The sequence below is a fragment of the Corvus brachyrhynchos genome, unplaced genomic scaffold (assembly GCF_000691975.1).
Source record: "Corvus brachyrhynchos isolate BGI_N302 unplaced genomic scaffold, ASM69197v1 scaffold26, whole genome shotgun sequence".
Classification (NCBI taxonomy): Eukaryota; Metazoa; Chordata; class Aves; order Passeriformes; family Corvidae; genus Corvus; species Corvus brachyrhynchos.
In genome coordinates, this window is record NW_008239324.1 from 10,030,410 (window position 1) to 10,041,787 (window position 11,378).

The 11,378-nt window shown below is 38.4% G+C and overlaps 2 long non-coding RNA genes across 8 annotated transcripts in view; one reads left to right on the forward strand and one right to left on the reverse strand.

Moving 5' to 3' along the window:
* The window catches only part of LOC103620312, a 193,049-nt gene that overhangs the window by 128,125 nt on the left and 53,546 nt on the right, over positions 1 to 11,378 (forward strand). The window lies entirely within an intron of this gene.
* Positions 1 to 11,378, reverse strand: part of LOC108448321 — a 44,722-nt gene that overhangs the window by 22,367 nt on the left and 10,977 nt on the right. For all 7 annotated transcript variants that reach the window (XR_001864163.1, XR_001864162.1, XR_001864160.1 and 4 more), the window contains one exon: positions 6,180 to 6,250. This is a non-coding gene — a long non-coding RNA (uncharacterized LOC108448321). The remainder of the gene's footprint in view (positions 1 to 6,179; positions 6,251 to 11,378) is intronic.

Below are 11,378 nucleotides of genomic sequence, written 5' to 3' on the forward strand. Positions count from 1 at the left end.
TGCTGAACCACAGAACTGAAATAATTAAAGGACAGAAACTGTTGGTTGAATTATACTTAACAGCAATGTTATGCCATTGAACATTCAAGTAAAAATCTATAAGACACGAATACAGCAACAAAATCTCTCCATCTGTTTTGGAATAGGCTAGCTGCACCCCACCCAAATTTCTGTGTCTCAGCAGACCCACACAGAAATGTGTAAGGTGCAGGTTACATTCCTATATGTTCCAACATATATATATATAAAGCATTAATACAAAGATTCTGCAGTGAGTGATATAACTGTATCTCCATTAGAGTTTCAAAGGAGCTACTTAGCATTTTTCGTATTGGGTAAGTTATTTACAGTTCGCAATTTAAAGAAAAAAGCATTGGAAAAGGTTTATCTTCTAATAAATCAAGACCATTGTGACGTCAAGTCACAAAGCCTAAAGGTATAAAGGCAGTTGCAGAAGCTGTATCTTGAAAAATATCACATAAACTATATAATATTGAGTAGCTGAATTAGAAGTGCTTCTATGAAGAGTTATAAACAATTAGAAATGGAAAAGTAAAACGTGGGAAAAATAGCACTGATGATTTTTGATTTGAGGGTCTTGTGGGAATCAGGTTGGGAAACAAGTTGAAAACACCAACTGATATTTTCTAGTGGTCTCTTTGAATCTGACATTGTATATAATGCTGCAGGCATACATATTCTAGTATTATAGCTGATAGAACTATCTTGATGATTTTATCTCCTAAATTTAATCTTAAAGTTTAAATCTCAGTGTTGCAACTGTTGGCACTGAACACATCAAACTAGTGCTGGTAAAACTGAGGTGTTCAACAGCTTCAGAGCACTAAACTGTAATATCCCTAACCTTGTACATGGGAAGGATTGTGTTGGTCTCAAACATCTATTTAGTTGCTTTGTTTGATGGGAAACAATGTGTTTGTGTAAAACAAAGAAAATTAATCAGAGATAATTCATCAGACAAGCTCAGAGCAAGTTCAGGTGTGCAAGTGCAATTGCCCGTGATTAAGTGGACATGCAGCTACCTATTTAACCTAAAATATCTGTAATGGAAATCTGTCTAGATTTTCTAGGACTTTTTAAAAAATAAAGTTGTTTCCAGTAATAAAAAGGAGTGACAGTGCTTCACCAGGCTCTGTTTTGGTGCTAAATAAATTTTATAAAGCCCAACCCAAACCAACCAAAAAAAAAAAAAAAACCAAAAAAACAAAAAAACAAAAAAAAAAAAGTCTTTAGTTACAAGCAATGATATCAAAATATTGAAGTTCAGCTAGTTTTGTTGTTCCCATCTCTTTGTTTCTGTACTGAAATTTTTGAAGTGCTGCAGAAAATTTTGGAATGACATTTTGGAGAGTTTCAACTAAAATGATTGGAATATCTTGGTGTAATGCATGCAGTCAGTTTAAAAGGTCTGATTTTGGTCTTTTGCACATATGTTTGAAAGTTGAGCAATATGCGCCATTTTTCACTGCTTACCGGTTTTTTGACTATTTGAAACAGAACTTCAACACAAATCCCTACAGTCATTACATCTCTCCATACAAGTGCTTCTTACTTATAAGTGCTATTGCTAATAACTTGTGTCCTCTGTTACACAGTCAGATGAAAGTAGTGCATCTTGTGCCCCTCCAAAACATACACAGTGTGTACACTACAGGCATAAAATGGAATTTTTATAAACCTGTTTTCTATTTTGACTCACTGCTGTAAAAGGTCAGAGGAAGAAATTAAGTCACCTTCACAGGTGTCTTCTCTCACCTTGGGCACTCTGACCATCTGTGTTTTCTATTTCCATGTACATAATATAAGGAAACAAAGACATTTTAATGACAGTAAACACTATTTATAGTAAGTTTACTTGCTCTGATGATTTCTGCTTACCCGAGGAAAACAATAAAATTTTACCTGAGATTTTTGGAGCATTTTTTCAATACAACTAAGGTATTTTAAAAGGACTATTTTTAATAGGACCAAGCCTTTGGGACTCCAATAGGATGCTTGAGGAATCAGTGCTCTGTGTGCTTGTTTGCAAGTATTTATTTCTCTTTATATATTGATATAATGAAGAAAACAACTCATCTACAAAACTCGTGTGGATTGAATCCTGTTTCCACCTCAGCCTTTGCAGCTGCCAGTTTCCCTTGCTTGCCTTTGATGTGTGCAGCTGCTGTGCGACAGAGCGGGCGGGCAGTGCCTGCAGTGCTCCTGCTGCAGCAGCTGCCGGGGCCCCGCAGGGGTGTCTGTGCAGCCTGGGGACACGGGAGCGCACAGCCTGCAGCCCAGCACAGCCCCTCAGCCTGGAACTCCTCAGCAGCTCCTGTGCTCCAGCTGATTTCCTTGTTAAACAAAGTGTCCAAAGCGTCGGGAGGATGATACCGAGCCATTACGCTACGGAACCAAATGGCAATAGTTCTCTCATTTTAGCTCCTTAATACCATCTTTAGCTGAGTGGGAAAGGATGCAGATTGCATGGCACTGGGGACACTTGTTTCAGCATTTATTACTGGAAAAAATGTGGCTTTCAAAAGATGAATATATTTCAAATATCAAATCTCTCCCTATGCTGAGCTAAATGCTGCCTTGATGTATGCCCTATACGCCCTAAGTTGACAGATGTGAAGTACAAGTAAGAGCAGAACTTGACCAGCTAAATTTAACATAATAAGATTATGAATACTGCAAGGGCAAAGGATTTTCTAAACATTGAATGCTACAGTGTGCCTGAATTCTGCTTTCAGATTTAGTCCTAGATAGTCTGGTTGTAGGGCTATGCAGTAACAAAGCAGCAAAGGAATATAAATATTTTGTGGTAAGGATATTAAATGTACAATGTTTAGACAGCTACTCAGTGATGTACTGGGAGGATTGCATGTAAGTTTACCCTTATATTTTAACCTTTTCCCCCCCTTCCTTTCTCAAATATTTAGAAAACATTCTTATCTCAGAACATATTCAGGAAAGGGTTCCTTTTTTGCTTGAATTATTTAAAGTTATAATGGGAGTTTTCTGCTGGATTCTGGGGAGGTTTTATCGATGTTAATGAAACCTGTTTTTACCAGTGTTTGCAAATGCAGAGCACATTATTCCACCAAAATATTTGCCAGTGACTGTGGCAAAAGTTTTTCATAGTGACCACTGTTGTGGCCTGGTCTTTACACAGAAGCAATTGCCACATGACATCTTGTACACCCACATTTTTTCAGCAGCTCCATGTAACAAAATAATTTGTTTTGTTTTGCAAAATAGCCAGAAGCAGATAGGGAATCTTCCAGTGAAACAGGCTCCTGACAAGCTTTTCTCAGTTTCACCAATGGTGGGATTTCCAGCAAAAAGTGATAGCAAAAGACCTCTTTTGCAACAAAATAGATGTAACTTGGTAGTTAGTGCTTACCAAGTTGAAATCTGAGGATCCAATCAGATAAAAGATTTTTCAGAAAAGTTACAGTTTTTAGCTGTCAGCACTGATTAACAAAGTATATCTCAGATGATTCATTTTTCATTCTTAACTTTTGGCTTCACCTTCCTTTGCAAATGATTTGTGGGAAAAAATGCACATTTTCATCACATATTTTGTGAAAGGTCTAAAAAAGAACATCAACACAAATATACCCAAACTCAAACAGCTCTTAGGTGGTCCAGGCAGTCACCTGGGATATGAGAAATGCAGACTCTGAGCATGTTTTACCAGAGCAAGAAATGTAACTCTAGTTTCTTTCATTACCAGTCAAATGAGAAAATTATTGGGTTGGTAGATCCTCTGAGAAGTTATGAAGGGCATCTATCATAGTCTTTTCCAAACATCTTGTTCTCATTTAAATAAAAAACTTGCTTTCTAAAAGCTGTCTTTGCCCAGTGACTCTTCCTCCAGCCCTAGAGCTCTAATCTCTTGGGAAATTTTCTTCAGGGCTATTTTGGCTAAAAGTAGTTAGGTCTTTATATATTTCTGTTGTAGATTAGCATGTTTCAGGGTTTTTTCCCTTTGTCTTTTTAGAAATGGATGGATATTGGTCTAGCATCATGCTTACCATCACCCTTACCATCAGGCTTTTTGGCTGTGGATTTATACAAGCCTACTTCTGCAACCCAAGTCAGTCAGAAATGTATTCCCTGAACCCCTGTTTGCCAAAGAAGGCAAAGAAATTACTGTCAAAACCAAGAGGCTCCACACAATCAGCTACTTTCCCTAGAGCCTTTTCTCCATATGAAAGAATAAAACTGCTTTTTTTTCAATATATGCAGAATAAAATGTTTTCATTTTTCCTTCCTAGATGGCTTCTTTTGCGAATTTGGTTTTTGTATGTTTACACAATTGTGGTGGCATTGATTCCCTACCAGCACGGGCAGGACAGCAGTAATGAGAGCCTGGGAACACCTGGGAGCTCTGTGTCCTTACCTTAGCAAGGCAGAGCTGTGAAGAGAAACAGCAGGAAAAAGAATTTCACTCGAGGAAGGTGCCATGCTTGAGTCTGGCTGGAATTAAATGGCTGCATTTGTGGATGTCTTAGGAGGAGTGTGCTCATGTGTCCTGCAGATCTTTCACTACAGAGTGGGCCACTGCCACCACTGCCTGCTGCCACCAGGCTCAGAGTAAGCATAAAGGTCTTCTTGTTTTGTTAGAAGAATGAAATTTGGCTAAAGGGAACACTGCCTAGGATTAGAAAGGTATGAAATTTGTGTTGTGTGTGCTTAAGGAAATGACAACTATCTCCACAGCCCTTCAGGGGCAATATCTTAGTGCAGAGTGTTATCTTAATTTTATCCTCTTGATTCATGCAGAAAGCACCTATATGGTAAAAAGTCAGGTGTTTCTTCTACAGGGATACTTTATGTAGGGATGGCGCTGCCCAGGATGCAAGGAGCACTTGCTACAGCATTCCTGAGCACGGTGCATTCAGGATCTGAGAGTTTAGGGAAGTGCAAAGAGATTGTGTAGAAAATGCTTTGAAGGTTTTCTTTCACTGTATTACATACTGCTTCTAATGCAAATGGCATCTTCTTCTGTGAGAAATGACAGACTGTGGTTTCACCCAGCTGCATGGGCACTGTACTTCCCATGGGATAACTGGATTTCGCCACTGATTTATGGAGCCTTTACTTGTGCAAGTGTCTTCCCTTCTCTGACCCTTTTCATTTCTTTCCTGTAAAGTACTGTTTGCCATGATTTTGCTGTCTAAGACAAGCTTACCCTGCCTTTTCAGGAGGGCCCATTATTTGTGCTTTAGGCTTATGTTAATATTAGTATTTAGCTTTTTGCACTGATATAACATAGAAAATACCTGTATGGTAAAGGATTGTATGGTCCTGGCTTGTGCTTTGTGGTGATACTGAAATCTGAGTAAGAATCACTGGTGCAACTCACGTGAAAATATGAGTCTTATACCTTGAAGGACAGGTATTCCTGACAACAGAAACTGTATTTGGCTATTAATGTTCCTAACTTAAAGAGGAAAAAAAAAAAGAGTTAGAGATAGGGAGGAAAAAAAATCTAAAATAAGGTTGTCCCTGTAGTAAAAGCAGACATTCAGCTATTATAAATTGGCAATGATCCACTGGCTTCCACAGAGCTATGCTGATCATACCAGCTGAAGAACTGACCCTGAATATTATCAAAGTTTTCTTGGAGGTGGCAGGAAAATAAATCCTTTACAATTTCCTTTTTAAGAACTCAGGATTTCCGTTTCTATAACTGCAAACTTTCAGAATGAAATGTGGAGCACAGAGACAGGCAACACCACACTGACTGTGTTTGATTAGGGTAATCCTTTTTTTCCTTCTATGTGGTTACTACAGCCAAGCAATTATTTATCATACTTCCAGTTGCTTGAAGCACTGTAGACTACAGGTTAAATATTCTCATGTCAGTGTGAGCTTCTGCTCCAAGTTCTCATTGAAATCTAATGACTTTCATCTTCAAAAGAAATTTTAATGAGCTCAAAGTATCTACCCTTCTGTTTTAATTGTTATACTTTGTACACTTCACATTCTGCAGATCAAAACCTCCTATTTTTCTTTTTTTTTTTTCACCTGAAAATGCTGTTGACAAGTTCTTTCCGGAGCTCTCTTCTTCTGTCCACTTTTTATTGGTCATATTCATGTAAGATATAAATCCAGAAATATGCAACACATACACATTTAAAGCCTGTAACAGATCTAGTACTTACCCCTGAAGAATGGAACATGTGCAGTGTTACTTTGATTGGCCTGAGATCAGGGATGGCTCAGATGTGGGTGCCTGTAACAGTCAAATAAACCCGTTAAATCAGTGGTAATAAATGTATTTGGTACGAGTACCAAGACTTTTCCTGGATTGCACGTGGAACAAAGCACAGGAACAAGTTTTTCTGTGCTCATGTGTATAGACAGTTACACAAGTATTGTTGTCCTCTCCTTTTCTCCCTTCATGGGCCTGCTGCATCTATGTCTCAGGTGCCATTTGTTCTGTCCCATCAGCATCTTCACACATTCTTGTGTTTCCATAATCCCCTTTTGCTATGAGTATCCTGCTTTCACTCATCCTCATAAATATTAATTACTGTGGTCTGGTTGAAATAAATACAGTTAGACAGCTTTTCAAGTGGAAACTTATTGGGCTGTTTCTATAAAGCTGCAGTCTTGAATTCCAAGTTCTGGCCAATATTTAGCATGTAAATGAAATGGGTGTGACCTGGGACTGGCTGCCAGCAATTGTAGGGATTGGAGTGCTCTGAAGTGTCTGGCTTTAATAGTTGAGTTTCCAGTATTTTTCACAGGAGTCATTTGATTCATTCTGTTCCTCCAACCCTTTAGAGAGCATTATTTCCCATTTGGTTTCTTACAAAGTTCTACAATCTATAGCATTTTAGTACCTTACATTGAAGTGTGAAACATTGCTGTGCCAGAGAGAGTGACCGTGGTAAGTCATTGGCATTGCATGCACTGAATGGAGAGAGACTGAGTGACTCTTTGATCAGTTCTACAGATCCAGAATTCATTTTCTATTGTGCTCCTCTGGTTGTCCAGTAGATGAGACTAAGAGCTGTGCAGTGCTGCTCCAATAACAATGGCTAGCAGACTGTTAAACTGTTGGTCTCTGCTAATTACTAAAGGTGGGCCACCATTAAATTTAGATGTCAGCTGTTAATAAATATTAGCAAAAAGTTCATTAATGTTCTCACACAGTTTTGTTACTGCATGAAACGTTTTTGGGAGAATGCAGGGGAGAGTTTTTTGCTTGATCAAGGGAAATGAGGAACGCCGCACAAAAATGTTCTACCTGCACTTCAAAGAGGTATAAAGTTCATCCATCCTGGAAGGTTCAACTGGATGTATACTGCATGCAAGAATGATTCAGACCCTTGAAGCTCTACAGACTCTGTGTGGTGTATAGAATAACTTAAATCTGTTTTCAAGAATCCTGAAGTAAAGCAGTGAGACACAGATCTAGATCAGATCTGAATCTTTGAGTATTCTTAAAATTATTTTTTAGCAAATAAATTGCAAGCTGATACTTGTGCTCATCTCCCTATATGATGCTCTAGGTTTAGAACTCAGTTACTAGTTATTAAGGAATTTTCAAAATTGTTCTTTTTTAGCTACTTAATTTACTCTCAGCCATCCAAAGACAGATTGGTAGGATATAAATGAAATGCTATAATTATACAAGGGAGTGGGTCGCTGACCTTTGGATTGCAATATCTTGTCTCTTTTGTCCTTTCCTTATACCACCCAGTCTACAGAATGAAATTGCATCTTTTTCTTTGGTTGTCTCAAGAATGAGGTGGTATTGGAAACTAGTGAGGCATGGCAAAATGTAGGTGTTCATAGCTTGCAATAATTTACCCATTTTCATTTTGTTTGATTTTATTAACACCTGTGTCTCCAGGGAACACAGGGATCAGGGGAGGAAAGGAGAGAATACTTCAACAATAATCTAATGATCAGCACTTACAGTCCCCCCCAAGCCCTGCTGCTATGTCAAATGTCAGGATACATCACAGCCAAGCAATTTATAATACAAAATGCGTGTATATATAAAGGAAGAGGTGCAGATGGTAGGAAGCTGTGTGTCATGACATACACACATACATGGAGGACAGCTAGGGAGTCATTAAAAATATGGATTTTTTTTGTGATGCAGTGGCTGTTTGTCAGCTGGTGTAATTGGCATACATCAATGGAACCACTCAGAAATACACCTTCTGAGGAATTAGGCACTTAATGGAAGTTAATCAAAATTCCTTATAGAAGACTAAAAAAAATTTCTTGAACAGAAATTGGAGACAAAGGAAAAAGCATATAAGGAAATATGGGATTGTAGTCTGCTGAAGATTCATCTGGGTATTAGTTTCTGGAGTATTTCTGTAGCTATTGGTATTCTAGGCAGTAATCAAGTTAACCGAAGTATTCTGAGATTTGAGAAATTACAGTAGTGTTATGTTAGACCTGATTTAAACATAATCAAATAAATTCGTCAGCAAACTTTTAAAGTCAGAATCAAAACAGGAGTTTTATTAGTGTCATTTCCTTTTCTTGTCCTTTTTAGTTGTTAAAAAACTTTTTCAGCATTGTGTAAACATAGCATTGTATTGGCTTAACTGTCAGTATTGTATTTTTTAATATTATAAAATGAAATAAATCTGCAAAGAGTACTATGGGACTATCCCTATTTTGCTCATGTGTGATTATTTGATCTTGGTTATTAACAAAGCTACTTCTTTCTTTGCTGCTAAATAAATCCTATGTGAATTCTCCATATTCATGCAAATGCTATACATTTAACAAAGCTTTTCCTAAAAGTCCTATTTGCTTCCATTTCTGAATATGGTTCCCTGTTTATTGTATTAATAAGACTGGCATCGATAACAACCTGAAAAACTTCTGCCAGATTATAAATAAAATTTTTAAAAAGGCATAAAGTAGCTCAGTTTTACAGTCTCTTTTCATAAGGACTTAATATCTTCAATATCTGACTGCAGTTATATAATTTTTGCTGTTATATGCTCTGATCTTTCAGACATTAATTCTTTGCTCACAATCTCAATGGGAGGGTTTGTTCTTTTCTTTGTTTTCCTGTGACTCATATATATGGGAATCTGGTGACAAGGAGGGATTGAGAGGAAAGGAAGGGTAAAGTGCAAAAAAACCAAGCAGGCAGTTCTTCCTCATCACCTGTCTTGTCCTAGGAAAAATCGAAAGTAACACAATTTTTAAGATACGGGTATTACATGAGTTTAAAATGTGGCGGGAACAAATCGAGCCTCCTGCCTAGCTCTCCTTTGTGGCTCTTTATAAACATCCTCATTGACTTTTTATTTTTTTCTCTTTGGGTACAAGAGTAGAACAGGTAACAGTGTCAAGTCTGATATTTAGCAAAACAAGAGGTTGTTGTAGTGTCTTATTGTGCAGGTACCATTTCCTAATAAAAGCCCTTAAGACATGAATTACAACATCAATAAAAGCATATTGAAATGGAAGGTACAGAGTGGTTTATATGCTAAGAGAGAGCTGGATTTAAAAAAGTATTTGTAAATTGAAAAGCCTGTATTCTCTTTTGAATGACTTGGGGTTTGAAGTCTTAGGACCTTGAGTCTTCAGCAAAGCACATAAGGGTATGTTGCACTGCAAAGGACAGTGATCTCTGGGCTAATGTGGGATAACCCATCTCTGCAGTCAGGAGCAGGGCAGCAAGGTGATATTGCATTTTTATTGCACTCACTGGGAGGAGCTTTGTGGTGCCTGAGCTGGTGTTTCTGATCACGCACCTGCACTGTAGAGGTGGCAGCTCATTTAGAGTTACCACAAGCATTTATACACATGGCAAAACATCAGAGTAATCAACCTTATCAGATCTGTGGTTTAACATGCTTGTGAAACATTTGTTTCACTTAGTTGAATTTTTTAATAATCGGTCTTTTTAGTTATAATTGAACATGACTAAGGTTTCAAACAAAACATTATTTAAAATTTAAAAGATCAAATGGGTGTCCCCGTGAAAATATTGTCTGGTCAACTAAAAAACAGCTGCAGTTATTTGTGGGATTAAATTCAATCTTGTGAATTTTCTCAGTTGAGTGAGGGAGAACATGAATAGAGAGAAAGACAAAAGGTTGTGTAGCAGCAAAAAGAAAACCACAGAACATCAGGAAATGAAAACCGAAGGCACCTCAAATGGCTGCAGGGACCTGCCCTGGTTGTCAGTACTCTCAAGCCCGGGTTTGTTTGTAAGTCACTGGTTTTGTAGCAGGCAGTGAGAGCTGAAGGCTGTGACAATCCTCTATTGCTTTAGTGCTGTAGGGCCAAGCTTGGGGGAAGAATGAAAGGTGGCGAGCAGCTGTGTGAACAGGCAAACTCTGACGTTATCTTCCCCTGTCTTGATCTCAGTCGATCATCTGTCACATGCTGTTGCTCTGTGAATGTGCGAGAGTGTAATGAAGCCAGAGGAGAGAAGCACGGCCCCTGTTCCCTAAAGAGCCACATGGTGTGCAGGTGGGCAGCAGAGCTGGCCTGGCAGAGTAGGAGGGAGAGGAGTGCATTAACACGTTCAAGAATTTACATCCTCGTGTGTATGTGCCTATGCTATTACTTTCTGCATGTTGAGAACTCCTCTGGTGTTTCCTAATTCCATCACCTCTACAGAGGGTGAAGCTGTCATCTCTTCCTGCAAGTGAAATGAGTAACACCACAGGTTGTGACTGTCGAGGGATACTCACTTGAAAAGTGTTTCATACCCAATGTTTCAGTCATCTGAGTGCTAAAATTTGGCTGAAAGGCAGTTTAAACTCTCATGCTAATTCCAACAGAACAGTTAATTTTTTGCAAGATTTTAGGCCTGGTTCTCACTGTTGTGTTACAAGTGACATCACTAAAACACTGTAGATAAACTGTACCATTTCAGCTCATGAAAGAGTAGGTGTCTTGTATGACTGTGTTAACCTGTTTCTCAGAAACTGGTAGGGAACATATTCCAAGAGGTTTAATTGGATGGTGTTTATAAACTGTACTGAATCTGGACTGATTCCAAGACTGCTATTATTATGCTAAACTGAACAATGAGAACTCAGTTTAAGTGGCAATTATGATGCTAAGGTATGTGATGCACAGATAGTTGTCTTGTCTAAATTTCTGATCTGATGCACCCGATGAGAGGCACAGCAGTGAGGACAACCTAAGTTACCACTTGTTCTACTGTAGTGCTGTAGAAATATTCTTTGATAGCTGATTATAGCTCTGCAATACACTTCCAGTGAGAACCCCTTCTTCACTCACTCTGGGTGCTGGTTAATTTACCCTCTCACTCTCCGAGAAGTGCTATGAGCTCTGTGCTTCCCGTGAAACTACTACAGTAGATGCTCACTGGGGATGAGCAGAAAGTTTCACTTTTC